Source organism: Corvus hawaiiensis, chromosome 10, assembly GCF_020740725.1.
Source record: "Corvus hawaiiensis isolate bCorHaw1 chromosome 10, bCorHaw1.pri.cur, whole genome shotgun sequence".
Lineage (NCBI taxonomy): Eukaryota > Metazoa > Chordata > Aves > Passeriformes > Corvidae > Corvus > Corvus hawaiiensis.
The window spans coordinates 28657595-28666196 of record NC_063222.1 but is presented as its reverse complement, the minus strand read 5'-3'; the positions used below and the strand labels follow the sequence as shown (position 1 = coordinate 28666196).

Below are 8602 nucleotides of genomic sequence, written 5' to 3'. Positions count from 1 at the left end.
GCTGCAGTGCCGGGCTCTCCCCACAAGGCGGCAGCACACGGGAGCGAGCAGCCCCGGCCGGTCCCGCTGGCTCGGGGCAGCTGCGCCTTGAACCCGCCCTGAGCCGGCGGGGCCGTGAACACAGCGGGCACAAACCCCACCGGTGCCCTTTATTTCACCCTCAAAGGCACAGGATCGCAGCATTTCCTGGGCTGGAAGAGACCCGCAGGGAGCATCGAGTCCAAATCCTGGCCCTGCACCCCAAGAATCCCACCCTGTGCCCGAGAGCCTTGTCCAGACCCAAACTCTTCCCCCAAGATCCTGAAAACACAGAGGGGCTGGGAGAAGGATGACCATGGAGGATTTTTTTATATAGATCTCCTTGTACGATCGTTACATAATATTATTAGATAGTCCAGGAACCCATCCCTGGGCCGGGGCAGCCATCCCTGTGCCGGGGCAGCCATCCCTGGGCCGGAATACCGATCCCCCGCGGCCCCCACCGTCCGCTCGGGGCTGTCCCCGTTCCCCGCTCACCTCCGAGCCCGGAGCACCCGCGCCGGTGCCCCCGGCCCGGCCGCGCTGGTGCCCCCGGCCCGGCCGCGCTGCTCCCCGGGCTCCCCGCCATTGCCGCTCCTGGTGAAGAAGGGCGGAAGTCACCGGGACCGCACCAATGTGGCGATTGCGTCAGTGGCTATTCGACCTTCTCAAGATGGCGGCCGGAAGGACCCCGCTCCGTCTATTTGGCTGCCTGAATGCTCCCGCCTGCCCCAGGCGCCGCTGACCCCACAGTCGGTGTCCGCATAGTGGGAAACGCCTCAGAAAATTGCGTGCAAGCGCTGGGCTGGCGTCGGCGTCGGCGTTGCGTTCAGGCAGCCGAATAGACGCAGCTTGGGGGGGGGGGGGGGGGGGGCTTCCCTGCCGCCATATTGAGAAGGTCAGAAAACAGCGTACACGGCCGCCATCTTTAGTGTGGCGGTGACGAAACTTCCGCCCTTCGCCGCCATCTTGGGTGCTGGCAGAAGCCACTTCCGGTCGAGCCGCCATCTTTAGTGTGGTACACTTAAGGGCCCCCGCCGCCCCTCACAAGGGCGTCTATTCGGCTGCCTGAATCCGGCCCGGACTCCGACGCCGGCCCCGCGCTTTCCGCGCGATTTTCCGCGGTGCTTCCCGGTGCGAGGACACGGCTGGTGGGGTCAGCGGCGCCGGAGGCGGGCGACGGCTCCGCGACCGGCGGCAGGCATCGGCAGGGACACCTCTCAAAGGGGCCTAGTGCGTCCGCCATCTTGAGTGTGGCGGAAGTGTAAACCACCCTCTGCAAGGTCCTGGCAGGTTCTAATAAAAACGTCACTTAACGCCGTCCCGAGAGCGCGGAACTGCGCCTTCCTTTCCGAGCCGCCTCCTTGAGAGCGGCACGCGGGCGGCTCGATTCCGACCGTGCCCGCCCGGTGCCCCCCGCCCGGGTCGCGCTGCGACCGCGCCTCTGCTGCCCGGCAAAACCGGCCCCGCCCCCCGCGCTGTCATTCCTCGCGGTCACCGCCCCGCACGGCGCCCACTCCTTTCCATAGCTGTGGCCCCGCTCATGCACGGCCGTGTCCCTCGGCGCTCCGAGCCGTCCTTCGCCCCTCCCCTCCGCTGACAGACCCAGCCCCGCTCGCTCCCGCTCCTTGCCCTTGCCACGCTCGGCAGCCACCGAGGCCGCCGCCCTCTCGGCTCAGCCGGCACCGGGCGGCAGCAGCGCCGGGGCGCCGTGTCGGGGGCGGCAGTGCCGCGCTCTCGCCACCAGGCGGCAGCAGCGCCGCCCAGCTCAGCCCGGGGGCAGGGACAGAGCAGAGGGAAAAGCCGCCTCTGGGCGCTCTGCAGCTCCTGCAGCCCGAGCGTCTCGGCTCCTGGGGCCAGGCACTTGCTTCTTTCCTTCCTACAGAAAAACGCCGGCTCGTTATTCGCAAAACTTGCTGATCTCTATTCCCAGCTTCTTATATTCCTGTATGCGACAGAGTAGAGAGAGGGGGCTGGCTCATTTCAAAATGAATTTACATCTAAATCAGTAGCACTTGCCTATAGATGTAAAAGTGAAGAACTTAACAGGTTTTAGTATTCTGCACACATCCCTCGCTGGGAGGAATGGTAAAAAGTTAAAAACAAATGAAATGTAAAAAGTAGAAAGTTCGAAACAAAGTTACAACAGCAGAAATTTAGAAACAAACAAAGAGGTAAAATACAAGAAACAAACAAATTTCCAAAGGTCGAAAGTTAAAACCAAACAAAGTTAGAAACAAACAAAAAAAAAAATTAGAAACAAAATTAGAAAGGTAGAAATTTAGAAACAAACTCAGAAAGGCAAGTGTTGAGCCTTTGACAGGGTACCCTTCCTTCTCGGACCAGGGTGAAAGAGCAGAGGAGGCTGCTGTTCTGCTGAGTTCTTTATTTCACGGTCTCACAGCTGTCTTGAAGGCAGAGTTCGAATGGGGTTACATGATAAAGCCAAGCAGCAGCAGCAGCAGGCAAAACCAGCTTCTTCTATATGCTCCATACACTGTATTTTTTCTTACAGAAGTGTGGATTCTATTTGTTCATTGACCAGTAAGATTAACACACCATTCTAGTTTTCTTTTTCTTAACCCATCCTGGTCTAATTCTAACAGTCGTAAGCCTCACACAAGTGTTACATCTGTATTACACAGATTTGCACATACAGTTTCTATCAGCTCTTACTGTTTATGTGAACACTCCATCTAAAAAATGTGAACAGTGTAATTCTATCTAGATTTTGTCTAAAGTAAAGAATTCTGTGAAAAGGTAACACGGCTGCAGCGAGAGCTGTGTTTAAGATCTCTGCTACAGCTTTTTCATGTTTAAGGCACTTAGCATCTATTTCTACTAAAAGTTAAAAATCTGTATTTCTATTTCATTTTGGTGTGGCTTCATGGATGTCAGCTTGTCCAAAGGTTTTAATTCACACCTAATGCTTTGGCTTCCCTCTGGGCCTGAGGGAACTTCTCTAACAAGAAGGTTAGAAACAAAGTTAGAAAGGTAAAATTTAGAAAGTAAAAAACAAATTTAGAAAGGCACAAAGTTAGAAGTGTAGAGTGTTAGAAACAAACAAAGTTAGAAAGGTAAAAATGGGGAGAAAAACAAAGGTATAAAGTTTCAAAGTTACAAACAAAGGCAGAAAGTTAGAAACAAATAAAGGTAGAAAGTTAGAAAGGTAGCAACAAAAATGGTAGGAATGTAGAAAGGTAGAAACAAGCAAAAGTAGAGAGTTAGAAATGTAGAAAGTCAGAAAAGTAGAAACAAAGTCAGAGATGTAGAAAGTTAGAAACTACCAAAGGTAAAAATGAACAAAGGTAAAGAGAGAGAAAACTTAGAAAAGTGGTACAAAGTCATAAAAGTAGAAACGAAAAAGGTAGAAAGGCAGAAGGTCAGAATGGTAGAAATGAACAAATGTAGAAATGTAGAAAGTTAGAAATGAAGAAAGATGGAAAGATAGAAAGTTCAAATGGTAGAAACAAACAAACATGTCAAGTTAGAAATTTAGAAAGGTAGAAAGCAACAAAGGTAGAAAAATAGAAAGGTAGCGACTCAGAACCAAACAAAGGTAGGAAGTTAAAAAGGCAGAAATGAACAAAGGTAGGAAGTTGGAGAGGCAGAAAGTGCAGAGGCTGGCAGCAGCCATTCCAGCCTTAACGAGAGCCCTGAGTGGAAGAGCAACTTGTTCCATTGATCTTCACTTTGCTAAGGGCCTTCTGCTCTCTTGGGAAAGATGCAGAGCAGGCAAATGACTACAGGTAGGAGCACCAGGTGTGACTGTTCTTCCTTCACCTCCCAGAAAGCCGGGGGGTTTCATGTTTGAGTCAGTGGCCCAGAAGGGGCAGAAAGTCTGCCCTGACAAGTGTGTGGGCATGGATCTGTTTTGTCTTTCCCTGTGCCCATTCCCAAAACTCTCTTAAAACTTTCCCAAAATAGAAACACAGAAATACTGGAGCTTGTGTAATAAAGAGAGATCCTGCCTGAAGAAACAATGGTCTCTGTTTGGTTTTTTCCAAGCTGCTACAGAAACAAACAAAGGTAGAAAGGTAAAAATGAACAAAGGAAGGAAGGTGAAAAAGGTAGTTCAAAATCTGTTTATGGCCCCATGAAAAAGAAAGTTGCTTTGAGCTGAAAACCTAAGGAGGCTTTAGGCCCCTCCCTGCAGGCACAAATTCCCTCTCTCTGCTTCTTCTTTTTCTGGGGCTGCATTTTGGAGCAGCCCAAGCTCAGGGATCAATCAGGGAATAAAGAGGATTTTTTCCCTTCACCTCTGCTTCCCCAATCTCCTGTGGCCAGGGACATTTAACAGCCCCAATTTAAAGAGCTCTGACCTGCAGACAGCAGGAAAAAGCTGCTTTTTCCTCTGCTGATCCTCAGATGTGTTTTCAGTCCCTGCTAGGTGACTCCCTAATTCCAGCCCTGCAACAAAAGGCCCATTTTAAACCCAATATTCCTATTTCAGGCAGAGCTGGGGGGATTTTTGCTGAATTTGAAGTTCCTGGAAGCCTTTGGCACTTTGCTTTCAGTGATCCTGGATCCAGCCCAGCAAGAGCTGCCCCAGATCTGGGGCAAGGTGGAAAGAAGGGAGCAGATTAAGATCCTAATCTTGATTCCATCACAGATTTTTTCATCGCCAGTCCTGGTGAATCACTTTCACTTTTATTATTCCTCCTGTCCCATTCTCCATCTGGGAGATAAGATCTTCTTCCCTGGGCTTTTTTTAAAATTTAAGGTAGATTGCACTGACACCTTCTGAGGGAGGATGGATTGACAGCTGAATGGATTTTAGTAGAGGAAACAGCTTTAAAAAGCCAGAAAAAATCTGTTTATGGCCCCATGAAAAAGAAAGTTGCTTTGAGCTGAAAACCTAAGGAGGCTTTAGGCTCTGTACAGCCCTGAATTAATGAGAGTTTCTGTTCTGTTCCTAATTTTCAAAGCTTTTGCTTTTAAAGACAAAGTCCATATTAATGTTTTGTTCCAGCCATTACCTGGCCTCGAAATCTGGGACCTCAGCCATGCTGTTCCCTAATCCCAGGGATTACCCAGCCTTTCTTTCCCTTGCATCCTAAATACCACATAAAAAAAGGGCCGAAGGGCTCATTTCAATTTTATCTGCAGTGGTTTTATCTCAAAACTTCCTCGAGTGTTTCTCCATTTCTCTTTGAATCCGGGGGCGAGGGGACCAGCTCCTTTGGAGCTGTGATTTTCCCAGATTTCCCAGGCTTTACGGGAAGGGGAGGGACCCAAGGTCGTTTCCCTCAGTCAGGAATTTTGCCATGGGAATTCAGCTGCTCTCCAGGCAGTTCTTCTGTCAAACCATTCATCAGCTCGGAAAAGTTGATTAATCCACGTAGGGGCTGTGGAGAGAAGGATACAAAGGAACTTTTCCATGATTTTGGGGCTTGAAGAGGGAGTGAATTTCCCTCGAAGCTGGGAAGGGCCTGAGGATGATAAAGCAAAGGAGCAGCTTCATCTCTCCCTGGCAGAGAGCTCTGGGCTCCATTATGGATACAAATCAATCCCAGCAGGATTTCAAAGGGTTTCTTTAGGATGTCAGGTCCCTCTTTATCAGATCCCTGCTGGGATTCAGGGCCTGCCTGGTCACGGGGTGCTTTGATAAGGGCTGGATTTAAATCCCAGATCTGAGAGCAGACATGAAAGTTCCCTGGGTTTCTAAGGGTTGAAAAACTCGAGCTGGATTCGCTGCAGAGCTGAAAAATCAGGATAAGAGAGAGCAAGGAGTGGCCAGCAGACTCAGGCTCCTGATCACGCCCCTGGGATCCATGGGATCCATAGGATCCGTGGCCTCTGGCACGCTGCTCCAGCACCCTGCAGGGTGACTGACAGCCGGGCAGGGGAAGGAGCCACCAGCAGCTCTGCGATGTGCACCATCATTCACCTTGCACGTGGCCTAAACAGCCACCAAGCACCGATGGACTGACTGAGCCGAAAATATCGGAGAGATCTCAGTTTGCACTCCAAATTCCCTGCAGCCTGTTCCCTTCCTGATCCATCCCTTGAAGCAGCAAGAGTGGAATTCCTTCCATCGTTGCTCTTTCCATCCTGTTTTCCACTCAACAAGAAAAAGCAGCCACGTGAACAGGAGTAAAAGCCCCAAACCCACAAAAAAGCACATTCTCAGCATCACTAATCCCTGCCAAATTGCCAGGAACCTTCCAAAACTACATCCAAGCTTGGAAACAGGGAGCCAGTTGTTTGTTTAAGCAGCTATTGATCCAGTCTCTTCCAGCTAATTAAACTATTCACTATTTAAACTCATTAAACTGCTCATCCTGCTCCTGGCAGCCAGAGGCAAAGAAGAAATCGTGTCTAGATTAAGTGGTGATGGTGAATGTGCCCATGCCAGTCCTTGGAGAGGTTGGAATTGCATCCCTGTTCCTCTGCTCTCTTTTCCTTCCTTTTTCCTGCAGTGATTCCCACACGGATTCCTCAGCTCCAGCTCTCTGAGCAGCCTCACGGGGAGTATTTAATCCCCTTGGAGCCAACTCCATTTGTTGCATCCTTCATGCCTCAACCACCCCTAAAAGCAGGGAAGTGCTGATGGGCAGTGCAGCTGCTTCCACTTGGGAATGTTTCCAGTGGAACAGGGAGGGAATTCTGAGAAGCTTCCACCCACTGCACGTTATTGCTGGATAAAAGGTGAGGCAGCAAAGGATCAACAAAGGGAGATTTCAGCAAGACAAAGTCCAGACAGAGAGGCTGCAAGTGTGGCTGGGGCTGCTAAACTGGGAAAACTGCAAGGTCAGGCTGTGGGAACATGGATTATACTGAGGTCTGGAACTGGTGTTCGGAAGAGAGGGAGAAGGAGAAGGAGGAGAAGGAGGAGGAGGAGGAGGAGGAGGAGGAGGAGAAGGAGGAGGAGAAGGAGGAGAAGGAGGAGGAGAAGGAGGAGGAGAAGGAGGAGAAGGAGGAGAAGGAGGAGGAGAGAAAGGGCCCAAAGTAACTGCACAGCGAATTTCCTTACCATGAGCCAGGCTCATTCCCTGAGCTGACCAATATCTCTGAGCTCCCCTTCATGGCACAGCCCTGCCAGTAAAGAACAGAAGTTCCTGCCACTCCCACTGGAATTCTGTAGCGTGCCTGGCATTCCATACGTTCTGCTGCCTGAGAATTCCTGCAGCCGTCCTTGGGAAGAGCAGTTCACTGCCACAGGAGGAACAAGAGGAAAGCACTCGTCACTCTCGGGTTCTGTGCTCTGTAAAAAATAAAACCAGATAAAGATCAAAGCTCCATAAAGCTGGAACCATCTCCAACCTCGGGACAGCCCTTCTGTGGGAAAAGCGTGGATGGGCAATTAGGAAGGAGATCATCATGCACATGGGCAAGGGGGGGGGGAATTAAATTCTGCTGCTTTCTGATTGAGGCCTGCTTCAATTTGCAGCCTTTATAATATCAGTTTAATGGGACTTTTTGTGCTTTAAAGAGGTTTTTATTAGCTGGGGGTTGTCCCTGCCTGGACTGAGGCACAGCACAATGAGTCTCCTGCCTCCTGAAGCCGTGTCGTTATCCCAGCATCTGAAATTAAAAACCAGCACTCTGGGAAACCTCTCTACTCTGAGGAGAAGTGTGAGGAGTGCTTGGGTCTGTGGAGAGCCTGGAACAGCTCTGAGAGACACCAAACATCCTGTGGATCCCAATGAACAGCAAAACATTCCAGCAGCTCCTTCCAACACCGCCTTTGTAGGGAACTCTGTCACCCCAGTGGGTATTTGTGGGAGTAAGGAAGAAATCCCACTGATGACCTCAGTGTGATCACTTCTGGTTCTTCTGGGGATAAATCTCCTTTATCCTTTTGGGAGAATAAAGGAATCCAATGCTGCCTTAATCCCCTGCTCCTCAGAGTCTGGATTTCCAGAATCCATCTCCTGGCCCAGCATGGGAAGGGTTGTCCAGTGCTGGAACAGCTGCCCAGGGCAGTGGTGGAGTCACCAACCCTGGAAGTGCTCATAAAATACATGGATATGGCACTTGAGTGTTCATAAAATACATGGGGAAATACATGGGTAAATATAGGGATAAATACATGGGTAAATACATGGATAAATATATGGATAAATATAGGGATAAACATGTATGGATAAATATGTATGGATAAATACATGGCATTTGAGGTCATGGGTTGATGTGACCATGGTGGTGGTTGATGTTTGGACTTGATGATGCTAAAGGCCTTTGCCAGCCTCAACAACCCCAGGAGTCCATGATTTTCTACCTTTTTCTCCTGCTCTGGGGCTGAGAAACTCCTTGAGCGGAGCAGCAGTGGGAGCAGGGAGCCACAGGCTGCACATCAGAGCTCTGCAGGCACTTTTAATCCACCTCTCTTCATGTTCATGGAAGATGGCACGGGAAATCTCTCAGCCCCAAAGCATCTCCCCAGCTCTGCACACCCAGGACAAAGCCGAGGTGAATGATCCCCTCCAAGCTCCTTCCAGAGCCATTCCAGCGGCAATCAGAGGCAGCAGTTCCTAGAGAAACGGCTCCTATCCAATTTAGGAGCCTTCCCTTGGGGAGGAGACATCCATTTCCCCTTCTACCTGTCATTCTTCTTCATTCATGGACTCAATAAGGCAGG

At 50.2% G+C, this 8602-nt stretch overlaps 2 long non-coding RNA genes across 2 annotated transcripts; one reads left to right on the top strand and one right to left on the bottom strand.

Moving 5' to 3' along the window:
- The first annotated feature begins 3154 nt into the window (after positions 1-3154).
- Positions 3155-3581, top strand: LOC125331152. Its single transcript, XR_007205874.1, has 2 exons — positions 3155-3187; positions 3522-3581. It is a non-coding gene; the product is annotated as an uncharacterized LOC125331152 (long non-coding RNA).
- Positions 3582-4732: 1151 nt separating this feature from the next.
- On the bottom strand, positions 4733-7034 carry LOC125331151. The gene is made up of 2 exons (XR_007205873.1): positions 6995-7034; positions 4733-5366 (listed from the first exon to the last, which is right to left on the bottom strand). It is a non-coding gene; the product is annotated as an uncharacterized LOC125331151 (long non-coding RNA).
- Between the last annotated feature and the right edge of the window lie 1568 nt (positions 7035-8602).